General features: G+C 43.0%; 1 pseudogene; it reads left to right on the top strand.

The window, feature by feature from the left end:
- Window positions 1–12,289: 12,289 nt before the first annotated feature.
- On the top strand, window positions 12,290–12,407 carry LOC126426015 (5S ribosomal RNA; annotated as a pseudogene).
- Window positions 12,408–13,067: the final 660 nt, after the last annotated feature.

The following is a 13,067-nucleotide window of genomic DNA, read 5'->3' as shown; positions in this document are numbered from 1 at the left end:
GAAGTTTTATCATACATATTAGTTTGCTATATTAATTTTAACAACATTTCGAAACCTTTTGCTCACGTAATGTCAAATCATTTACACTGACAAACCTAAAGCAATTTTCTGTGCTTTGTCGCTGCATTCATTTCATTCTTTTCACACGCTGAACTGCTGCGGCGGTCGTATTTGTAAATCACTATAGGTAATTCCGGTTGTGTAACCACCGACCAAGTAAGATCAATAATATCACTCATTCACAAACATTATATACCAAATGAATTCAAATAAAAATATACGCTAACAGAGGGAAGATCACTACAAACTTTACTCATGTATTCATTCTACTGTACTCCGTACGTACAATAAGTAAAATTTCGGTCCTTTGTATCTTTATTGGCCTTGCAATTTTAGTGGCCAACTGAATCAGTCGAAGTGATGACAGAAACTGTTGGGTACTTAGCAAAGAATGCCAGTAAGATTGAAACGTGGATAAGTACGAAGAAGACTCAAATGACAGAAGTATCCAGAGAAGGGCCTGATACCATCCCATCACTAGCAGCAATGTGAAACATAGTCAAAGTGAAAAACAATTTTACATCTTGGCACCCGGTTCAACAGGCATAATAACATAAGAAATTAATCATGATATCAAAGGCTATAAACGGAAACAACATCACTGAAAATCAGCCAGTTAAAAAAAATTAAAGCCTGTAATGTAGTGTTGCTACCAGTATTGTTACATGGGGAGAAACTTTACGCACCACAGATAAAATGTAAATGTGCATGTGGCTAGGACCTCCTGTCGCCAAGACCTGTCAGCTGGTGCAAGTCGTTTTAGTTGGGGCCGCTTCAGCAACTTGTATATCAATAGGTATGAAATTATCATAAAGACAACAAACCACCCAGTCCGACAGTAGACAGAATCTCCGACTTCGGCAGGAATCGAACCTGGAACTCTCGCATGGCATTTTGCCACGCTGACCACTCAGCTATGGAGGTGGAGAGAAGAGATGTAAAGTACTTGTTGATTTTCGAACCGAATATCATGAGAAAAATCTTCTAGAAATATGCAAAGAAAACCGCTTCAGACGCAGAAAGAATCAGGAACTGTACGACGTCGTGAAACAATCGAACATCATTCAGAGAGTGAAAGTACGGCAGATAAGACTGGCGGTGCAAATTGCTAGGAGGGCAGGCATTCTTCAGGGGAAACTTGACGTTATCCATCCAATAGGAAGGTGGAGGAATCGATTGAAGGATGAACTGCACGGGGGCTTTCAGCAGCCAGGTGTTCATGAGAACTGGATACATAGTGCACAACATCGCCAGCTATGGAGGAACACTGTAAATTCGGTGCATGATATTCAGGGTCCGAGGTCTTCAATACGTATGTATGTAGCAGTCTCAATTACTGATGGCTGGTGCAAGAGTACTTTTAAACTATTTTTAGCTGATCTTGATTGTTACAATAAAGACCCTTTCCTTGTCAGTTTCCGTGTAGTCACCTAAGGAAGGCAAGATGTACGAGTCGACAGAGCTGAATTGGAGCACGGTCTCAAGTCTTGCAGCCCCACTGGATTTCCATATGAGCTAATTCGGTTAGAATTTCACTGAGCTGGAAAGGCCTTGATGAGTTCTTCAGGGAGAGGGGAAGGGTGGCGGTCTAGACGAGGACAGAGTACATACAGAGCCTGACAAAAAGAGTGAAACACCCAGAAGGCGTGGTGGGATATCCATGTGACTTCATACAAGTACACACCATCGGTTGGTATGTAAATAATTAAGACTTTCAATTCACTGTTAGAGGTAGAGTGGCATGCATTAGTGTTGTTTGTGTTTAGTATTGTTAGCATGCCTGATAGGATATGTAACGGCCGTGAACAGCATCAGATGTTGAGCGATCCTTATAACGGACACACATATGCACTTGCATGAGATAGTATTATCAATACCTCTCAGAGTGTGATAGGGAGCTCATTGTGGTTCTTCATTTGGGCAGCTGGTCCAATCGAGCAATATCCAGATTTATGAGGCATTCAGATGTGACAATGGCCCAATGTTGCAATGCTGGGCTGTATGGAAACTTGAGGGCAGACATACTCGTCGTAAAGCTTCTGGTTGAGCATGTCCGACCAACAGGACGGAAGATCGATGTGTTGTGGACCAAGCACAACTTAATCACTTCACATGTGCATCTGCCACCCAAGAACGAGTAATGATCTCCTCCAACACAATCTATCATTAATTCATTGGAGATGAGCAGCAGTCGGACTAGCAAATTACAATCACATGTGTAGGCTGCTATTAGCACCTCAAAACAAATGGTTGCATTTGGAGTGGTGATATGATCAGGAAGCATGGAATGTTGATGAATGTGTTCAGCAATGAATCGCAGTTGGTTCAAATGGCTCTGAGCACTAGGGGACTTAACATCTGTGGTCATCAGTCCCCTAGAACTTAGAACTACTTAAACCTAACTAACCTAAGGACATCACACACATCCATGCCCGAGGCAGGATTCGAACTTGCGACCGTAGCGGTCACGCGGTTCCAGACTGTAACGCCTAGAACAGCACGGCCAATCACGGCGAATCACAGTTGAAGCCTATCCCAGATGGCGAGTGTGGTGGCTGTCTGAGGACAGGTTCCATTCCTACAATTCTTTGGAGGGGCAAGGTGGTTTACTACCGTCATCACAGTGTGGGAACATGTTGGATTTTATTTCAAGTCACAACTGACAGTGACTGAGGAAACTCTGATGGCACTACAGTAAATCTTGATTGGTTGATTGATTTGGGAGAAGCGGATAAAGAGCGAGGTCATCAGTCCCATCGGATTAGGGGAGGATGTGGAAGAAAGTCAGCCGTGCCCTCTCAAAGGAACCATCCTGGCATTTGCCTGAGGCAATTTAGAGAATTTCCGGAAAACTTAAATTAGGATGGCCTGGCCCGTCTTCCTCTCGAATGTGTTACCTTTTATGCAACAGTATCCTGATCACATTTTTCAGCAGGACAATGTCCACACACGACGAGTCTCTCTATGGACTGTCTGAGTGAAGTTGAGGTTCTCTCATGGCCAGCACAGATGTGTCGTCAGTAGAACACATCTGGGACCAACTCAGATGTGAAGCCTGTCTTAATGCCAATTTCCGAGATATCGAGAACCTGTTATAATAGTTGTTGGCCAGTTTGCCACAGGAGAGGACACAGCCTTTGTAAAGGAATAGCATTCCCCGAAAATCGATAATATTCTTGTTCTTGTCATAGCACGTATGTAACATTTATTTCAACTATGTTTTAATTGTTAATACGTCACATTGTTTCTTCATTCATTTTGCTACTGTTTTATATTTTATATTGTACGAACCATGGACCTTGCCGTTGGTGGGGAGGCTTGCGTGCCTCAGCGATACAGATGGCCGTACCGTAGGTGCAACCACAACGGAGGGGTATCTGTCGAGAGGCCAGACAAACGTGTGGTTCCTGAAGAGGGGCAGCAGCCTTTTCAGTAGTTGCAGGGGAAACAGTCTGGATGATTGACTGATCTGGCCTTGTAACATTAACCAAAACGGCCTTGCTGTGCTGGTACTGCGAACGGCTGAAAGCAAGGGGAAACTACAGCCGTAATTTTTCCCGAGGGCATGCAGCTTTACTGTGTGATTAAATGATGATGACGTCCTCTTGGGTAAAATATTCCGGAGGTAAAATAGTCCCCCATTCGGATCTCCGGGCGAGGACTACTCAAGAGGATGTCGTTATCAGGAGAAAGAAAACTGGCGTTCTGCGGATCGGAGCGTGGAATGTCAGATCCCTTAATCGGGCAGGAAGGTTACAAAATTTAAAAAGGGAAATGGATAGGTTAAAGTTAGATATAGTGGGAATTAGAGAAGTTCGGTGGCAGGAGGAACAAGACTTTTGGCCAGGTGAATACAGGGTTATAAACACAAAATCAAGTAGGGGTAATGCAGGGGTAGGTTTAATAATGAATAAAGAAATATGAGTGCGGGTAAGCTACTACAAACAGCATAGTGAACGCATTATTGTGGCCAAGATAGATACGAAGCCCACACCTATTACACTAGTACAAGTTTATATGCCAACTAGCTCTGCAGATGATGAAGAAACAGATGAAATGTATGATGAGATAAAAGAAATTATTCAGGTAGTGAAGGGAGACGAAAATTTAATAGTCATGGGTGACTGGAATTCGTCAGTAGGAGAAGGGAGAGAAGGAATCATAGTAGGTGAATATGGACTGGGGGAAGAAATGAAAGAGGAAGCCGTCTGGTAGAATTTTGCACAGAGCATAACTTAATCATAGCTAACACTTGGTTCAAGAACCATAAAAGAAGGCTGTATACATGGAAGAATCCTGGAGATACTGAAAGGTATCAGATAGATTATATAATGGTAAGACAGAGATTTAGGAACCAGGTCTTAAATTGTAAGACATTTCCAGGGGCAGATGTGGACTCTGACCACAATCTATTGGTTATGAACTGTAGACTAAAACTGAAGAAACTGCAAAAAGGTAGGAACTTAAGGAGATGGGGCCTGGATAAACTGAAAGAACCAGAGGTTGTACAGAATTTCAGGGAGAGCATAAGGGAACAATTGACAAGAATGGGGGAAAGAAATACAGTGGAAGAAGAATGGGTAGGTTTGAGGGATGAAGTAGTGAAGGCAGCAGAGGGTCAAGTAGGTAAAAAGACGAGGGCTAATAGAAATCCTTGGGTAACAGAAGAAATATTGAATTTAATTGATGAAAGGAGGAAATATAAAAATGCAGTAAATGAAGCAGGCAAAAAGGAATACAAACGTCTCAAAAATGAGATCGACAGGAAGTGCAAAATGGCTAAGCAGGGATGGCTAGAGGACAAATGTAAGGATGTAGAGGCTTATCTCACGAGGGGTAAGATAGATCTGCCTACAGGAAAATTAAAGAGACCTTTGGAGAAAAGATAACCACTTGTATGAATATCAAGAGCTCAGATGGAAACCCAGTTCTAAGCAAAGAAGGGAAGGCAGAAAGGTGGAAGGAGTACATAGAGGGTTTATACAAGGGCGATGTACTTGAGGACAATATTATGGAAATGGAAGAGTATGTAGATGAAGAAGAAATGGGAGATATGATACTGCGTGAAGAGTTTGACAGAGCACTGAAAGACCTGAGTCGAAACAAGGCCCCGGGAGTAGACAACATTCCATTAGAACTACTGACAGCCTTGGGAGAGCCAGTCCTGACAAAACTCTACCATCTGGTGAGCAAGATGTATGAAACAGGCGAAATACCCTCAGACTTCAAGAAGAATATAATAATTCCAACCCCAAAGAAAGCAGGTGTTGACAGATGTGAAAATTACCGAACTATCAGTTTAATAAGTCACAGCTCCAAAATACTAACGCGAATTCTTAACAGACGAATGGAAAAACTGATAGAAGTCGACCTCGGGGAAGATCAGTTTGGATTCCGTAGAAATCTGAGGCGATACTAACCTTACGACTTATCTTAGAAGAAAGATTAAGAAAAGGCAAACTTACGTTTCTAGCATTTGTAGACTTAGAGAAAGCTTTTGACAATGTTAACTGGAATACTCTCTTTCAAATTCTGAAGGCGGCAGCGGTAAAATACAGGGAGCGAAAGGCTATTTACAATTTTTACAGAAACTAAATGGCAGTTATAAGAGTCGAGGGGCATGAAGGGGAAGCAGTGGTTGGGAAAGGAGTGAGACAGGATTGTAGCCTCTCCCCGATGTTATTCAATCTGTATATTGAGCAAGCAGTAAAGGAAACAAAAGAAAAATTCGGAGTAGGTATTAAAATTCATGGAGAAGAAATAAAAACTTTGAGGTTCGCCGATGACATTGGAATTCTATCAGAGACAGCAAAGTACTTGGAAGAGCAGTTGAATGGAATGGACAGTGTCTTGAAATGAGGATATAAGATGAACATCAACAAAAGCAAAACGAGGATAACGGAATGTAGTCAGATTAAATCGGGTGATGCTGAGGGAATTAGATTAGGAAATGAGACACTTAAAGTAGTAAATGAGTTTTGCTATTTAGGGAGTAAAACAACTGATGATGGTCGAAGTAGAGAGGATATAAAATGTAGACTGACAATGCCAAGGAAAGCGTTTCTAAAGAAGAGAAATTTGTTAACATCGAGTATAGATTTAAGTGTCTGGAAGTTCTTTCTGAAAGTATTTGTATGGAGTGTAGCCATGTATGGAAGTGAAACATGGACGATAAACAGTTTGGACAAGAAGAGAATAGAAGCTTTCGAAATGTGGTGCTACAGAAGAATGCTGAAGATTAGATGGGTAGATCACATAACTAATGAGGAGGTATTGAATGGAATTGGGGAGAAGAAGAGTTTGTGGCACAACTTGTCAAAAAGAAGGGTCCGGTTGGTAGGACATGTTTTGAGGCATCAAGGGATCACAAATTTAGCATTGGAGGGCAGCGTGGAGGGTAAAAATCGCAGAGGGAGACCAAGAGATGAACACACTAAGCAGATTCAGAAGGATGTAGGTTGCAGTAAGTACTGGGAGATGAAGAAGCTTGCACAGGATAGAGTAGCATGGAGAGCTGCATCAAACCAGTCTCAGGACTGAAGAGCACAACGACAACAACATTGTACGAATATGAATACTGTGGTTTTATATGCTTTATAAATCTTTGGTTAGGCTAGGAGAAGTACTGTGTCAGAGAGAGAGAGCGAACAACTATCGATAGAGAGCGTGCGAGTTTGTGTGGTATCGTGGCCGGCTCGCGGGTGGAAAACGTTGCAAAGTTCGGCGTGAAAGACGGTGATACGCGGAGGAACAATTAATTACATTACGTCCTCTGTGTTAATAGGAGATCGTGCATTATTAAGTGAACAGTAAAACCTGAAAAGTATACTGAGTGTTTGCGATGACGATTTTACATACTGTGTGAACTTGTGACAATTAGCCGTGAACCAGAGACCACTGTCGTGTGGAGACACTAATTGTTATAATTGCGTGAAAGTGGAACAAAGCAAAATGTTAAGTAAAAAAACAGTGCTGTGATTTGATCAAGAAACATTTATTATATCATCCAAACTGTCTCAAAGAGGAAGACGTAAATTGAACTGATGTTTAACGGACTGTTATAGTGATAAACACATGTGTCTGTTTTCCTGTGGCAACACGGTGAAAGAACTGTACGAAGTATTGGCATTATCCGGCTTTATATCGAAATACTAAAGACATTGCATAATTCCGACCTACCCGCACTGCGTAATTAATAAACTTTTAATAATAAAACATCGCGCAAGTAACGACAACGCACACACTGGAACTATTATTATCGCGCCAGTGCTGCCAGCTGATTCGACTGCAGTGAAGACGTGGACCACCGCCGTAACTGGAATATTAATGAAACAGGAGGATCCATCATTATCTTCACGTCACGAACCAGGATTAACTCGACACATCGTTAGCGCGAACCACCGCTGACGTCATCGCACTGCCTGCAGCAACAGTTAAGGCATTAAAAGAAAATTATTACGCTCTCTCTCTTTTAAATGAATGACAATTGCAGTTAAACTATCTATTTTAAAAATACTGTCATTTTGTTTAGTTCCAATAAATATTCTTTCCATTATTTCGTCTTGGTTCTGAGCACCATGGGACTTAACATCTGTGGTCATCAGTCCCGTAGAACTTAGAACTACTTAAACCTAACTAACCTAAGGAAATCACACACATCCATGACCGAGCAGCATTGAAACATGCGACCGAAGCGGTCACGCGGTTCCATACTGAAGCGCCTAGAACCGCACGGCCACACCGGCCGGCCTTATTTCGTCTTGTTGACAGTGTTGAAAACCCGTCAAATTAAAGTTCAATTGATAATTTTCTTTCAAAATTCTTCTCAGACATTTTGCTGCTCATCGTAATTTTATTTTAATGTTTGTGTGTAACTTCTTTTGGAGGCAGTACATATTTTATTTTTTGTGCAGTAAAATTAGCTGCCATAAAATTACGTATATTACCAGCTGACGCTGTCCACCATTATTGACTGAAAACTGACCAATAGTAATTTTGCACCTTTTTCCCACTGGCTGTCAGCTTCAAAACAAAATTACGTAATTCGTGGGCATCTAGCAGATGCGCGATGTCTATGTAGGCCCCTACAAAAATATTTTTTTTTTTTTACTTTTGCAGGTTTACTGGAATTATATTGACTTTAATTGTTCATTTGGCCCCCGTTAAAGTGATTTATCGCATATGTATAATAATTGTACTGAATTACCTAATTTATTTTTTTTATTACGTAAACCTTGCATTCCACATTTAGATTAAAATTGACGTCTTGTTGGCCCCCCATAAGATTCTGTACGTTCTGACAAAGACTATGCTAAATTTATTTTTTCGTCCATGGCTAACAGGGGTAGTCAGATTCCTTGTATATGTCATGTTTTATTATTTGAAAGGGTTTTCTTTCAGAAGTACAGAACCAGTTTCTTTACACCTTATGACACATCTTCCAACCGAATCACAGCATGCATCAAGGCCACAGGTCGTGAAAAGTGCGACCATACTGCCAAGTTCTTTGTGAACCTAACTCGATTCTGTAATCACTGAAATATCTTCACATGCTCTCCCCATCATCGAAGTCTCATTTCTCTTTTCACCCTCCCCTCTGGGATGCTTCACTTTTTTTTTTTTTTTTTTTTTTTTTGTCGGACAGTGTTGCTTACGTGGCAGGCGCTGGCAGCGTGGCGGCGGTACTAGGGGGTTGTCCACTCGGCAGACGGCGAGCCGCCGAGGTACTTGCGGGCCGCTGCTTGGCATTCCGGCGGTCGCGCCGGGACGGGTCATTGGGTGTATCGAGCGTGTCCGCTGCGTGACGCACGCCTCCCCCTTCCCTCCCCCCACTGCCTCCTCCGCCTACCGTACAGACGCGCTCTCAAGTGCGACCAGCTGTTGCGGCAACAGCCGCCGACAGGATGGCCTTTGAGGGGGTATGTTCTCGACGATCCACCTCGAATGATACGGGTCTAACGCGGATACTATCTGCCTGTAGAACAGTTGGAACTAACAAGGGATCCCTAGAGTGCGAGGCCACAATTTCAATCTTTAGTATGGCTCATTTGAAACTTCACCTCATCTACATCTACATCTACATGATTACTCTGCATTTCACATTTAAGTGCTCGGCAGAGGGTTCATCGAACCACAATCATACTATCTCTCTACCATTCCACTCCCGAACAGCGCGCGGGAAAAACGAACACCTAAACCTTTCTGTTAGTTCTCTTATTTTACTTTGATGATCATTCCTACCTATGTAGGTTGGGCTCAACAAAATATTTTCGCATTCGGAAGAGAAAGTTGGTGACTGAAATTTCGTAAATAGATCTCGCCACGACGAAAAAGTCTTTGCTTTAATGACTTCCATCCCAACTCGCGTATCATATCTGCCACGCTCTCCCCCCTATTACGTGATAATACAAAACGAGCTGCCCTTTTTTGCACCCTTTCGATGTCCTCCGTCAATCCCACCTGGTAAGGATTCCACACCGCGCAGCAACATTCTAACAGAGGACGAACGAGTGTAGTGTAAGCTGTCTCTTTAGTGGACTTGTTGCATTTTCTAAGTGTCCTGCCAAAGAAACGCAACCTTTGGCTCGCCTTCCCCACAATATTATCTATGTGGTCTTTCCAGCTGAAGTTGTTCGTAATTGTAACACCCAGGTACTTAGTTGAATTGACAGCCTTGAGAATTGTACTATTTATCGAGTAATCGAATTCCGACGGATTTCTTTTGGAACTCATGTGGATCACCTCACACTTTTCGTTATTTAGCGGCAACTGCCACCTGCCACACCATACAGCAACCTTTTCTAAATCGCTTTGCAACTGATACTGGTCTTCGGATGACCTTACTAGACGGTAAATTACAGCATCATCTGCGAACAACCTAAGAGAACTGCTCAGATTGTCACCCAGGTCATTTATATAGATCAGGAACAGCAGAGGTCCCAGGACGCTTCCCTGGGGAACACCTGATATCACTTCAGTTTTACTCGATGATTTGCCGTCTATTACTACGAACTCCGACCTTCCTGACAGGAAATCACAAATCCAGTTGCACAACTGAGACGATACCCTAAAGGCCCGCAGCTTGATTAGAAGTCGCTTGTGAGGAACGGTGTCAAAAGCTTTCCGGAAATCAAGAAATACGGAATCAACTTGAGATCCCTTGTCGATAGCTGCCATTATTTAGCGCGAATAAAGAGCTAGCTGCGCAAGAACGATGTATTCTGAAACCATGCTGATTACATATCAATAGATCGTTCCCTTCGAGGTGATTCATAATGTCTGAACTTCTGTTAACCATTATGACAGGAGACTTCCGCAAGGCGTTTCATACAGTTCCCCACAGTCGTTTAATGAACAAAGTAAGAGCATATGGACTAGCAGACCAATTGTGTGATTGGATTGAAGAGTTCCAAGATAACGGAACGCAGCATGTCATTCTCAATGGAGAGAAGTCTGAAATAAGAGTGATTTCAGGTGTACCGCAGGGGAGTGTCGTAGGACCGTTGCTATTCACAATATACATAAATGACCTTGTGGATAACATCGGAAGTTCACTGAGGCTTTTGCGGATGTTGCTGTGGTATATCGAGAGGTTGTAACAATGGAAAATTGTACTGAAATGCAGGAGGATCTGCAGCGAATTGACGCATGGTGCAGGGAATGGCAATTGAATCTCAATGTAGACAAGTGTAATGTGCTGCAAATGCATAGAAAGAAAGATCCCTTATCATATAGTTTCAATGTAGCAGGTCAGCAACTGGAAGCAGTAATTCTATAAAATATCTGGGAGTAGGCATTAGGAGTGACTTAAAATGAAATGATCATATAAAGTTGATCGTCGGTAAAGCAGATGCCAGACTGAGATTCATTGGAAGAATCCCACGGAAATGCAATCCGAAAGCAAAGGAAGTAGGTTACAGTACACTTGTTCACCCACTGCTTGAATATTGCTCACCAATGTGGTATCCGTACCAGATAGGGTTGATAGAAGAGATAAAGAAGATCCAACGGAGAGCAGCGCGCTTCATTACAGGATCATTTAGTAATCGCCAAAGCGTTACGGAGATGATAGATAAACTCCAGTGGAATACTCTGCAGGAGAGACGCTCAGTAGTTCGGTACGGGCTTTTCTTTGAAGTTTCGAGAACATACCTTCACCGAGGAGTCAAGCAGTATATTGCTCCCTCCTACGTATATCTCGCGAAGAGACCATGAGGATAAAATCAGAGAGATTAGAACCCACACAGAGGCATACCGACAACCTTTCTTTCCACGAACAATACGAGACTGGCATAGAAGGGAGAACCGACAGAGATACTCAAGGTACCCTCCGCCACACAACGTCAGGTGGCTTGCGGAGTCTGGATGTAGATGTAGATGTAGAAATATTAGCTGTTAATGACTCACAGTGTGCCTCAGGGGGGGGGGGGGGGGGGCGATAGGAAACGACTGTCCAGTAGGTGCAGAGATCGACTTTCCATGGTATGTAGAACAGCGCACAAAATGGACATCGTCAACACTCAAAAAACGTTCAGAACAAACCACTAACTTGCACCACGAACGCTGAATGAAAAATGGCGCGCCACAGTGACCACAAAGGTCCGCACAAAGGTCCGCACCATCAAGATCGAAGGCGAACTTCATAAGAGTTACAAACCATACAGCACGTTCAGCTAGGTATCCGCTCCTAAGGAATGCATATAGAACCATATTGGTGTAACAGGATGATGAGAACTGAAGGAATGTTATGGCATGTGACCGAATGCGAAATAGTCTGTCGTGGAGCCTATTGTGAAACTGCCGAGTCTTTAAGGCGTAGCTGCAGATAGTGCGATAATATTTTTTATAGGCACGAAGAAAACAAGCATCCAGAGTTTGAATTTGTCTAGTGGTTCCAGATGGCATGAACTGCAATGTCACACACTTTGCGGTAGGGATAGTTTACTCTAAAACGAGTATGATTTTTATATTCAGACCAGGAATCAAGCAAAAAATAAGTTTTTTTTATCGACCATTGGCCAACATTAGGCCTCATAACATAGTTGTAGTTCCCTTACGCACATTTTCTCAGTTTTGCTTGCTGTGACTTAAATTCTCCCATATGTCCTTGCAAAATCACCCACAAGGGAAAGAATCGTAGAGGGCAGAGCACCTCCAACTTTTTGCAGAACAATAAATAACTTTCCAGCCAATTTATCATCTAGATTAACAATAGATATAATTGTATACAGCCAACGGTCTTGCAACAGTGGTAACACCGGTTCCCGTTAGATCACCAAAGTTAAGCGCTGTCGGGCTGGGCCAGCACTTGGATGGGTGACCATCCGGTCTGCCGAGCGCTGTTGGCAAGCGGAGTGCACTCAGCCCTTGTGAGGCAAGTTGAGGAGCTACTTGATTGAGAAGTAGCGGCTCCGGTCTCGGAAACTGACATACGGCCGGGAGAGCGGTGTGCTGACCAAATGTCCCTCCATATCCGCATCCAGAGACGCCTGTGGCCTGAGGATGACACGGCGGTTGGTCGGCACCGTTGGGCCTTCCAAGGCTTGTTAGGACGGAGTTTAGTTTAGTTTTATAATTCTATACGATACTAGTTGCTTTGGTTACAACTCTCTTCGTATCTTTAATTACCAGGATTCTTTTCATATGCAGTTCCTCTTCAAATCTCGATTGGTTGGGGTTGAAAACAAATCGCTTACTCAACGATGGGTTAAGCTTGTTAATCTCATTTTCAAATATTCGGGCCGATTCCTCAGTCTGCTGTGCATCGTCATGTTTCAAATTACGTTATCTTACATCTCCCTATTCCTTAGCACTGTTTGAAGTTATGCAGATATCCACTGTGAGCCATGCCGGCTTTGCAGCTATCGATATTTATTCAGAGATGCTAACTTTTCGACACTTGTGAGTCGGTCGCGAGGTGGCGCGGCGGTGAGCGGATCTATTGGCGAGCGCGAGAGAGTTTTAGTTGTGAGGTGGAGAGAAGACGGTGCGATTGCCCAAGGAGGGGA

Source organism: Schistocerca serialis, chromosome 1, assembly GCF_023864345.2.
Source record: "Schistocerca serialis cubense isolate TAMUIC-IGC-003099 chromosome 1, iqSchSeri2.2, whole genome shotgun sequence".
Lineage (NCBI taxonomy): Eukaryota > Metazoa > Arthropoda > Insecta > Orthoptera > Acrididae > Schistocerca > Schistocerca serialis.
This window is presented reverse-complemented; position numbering and strand designations above follow the sequence as displayed.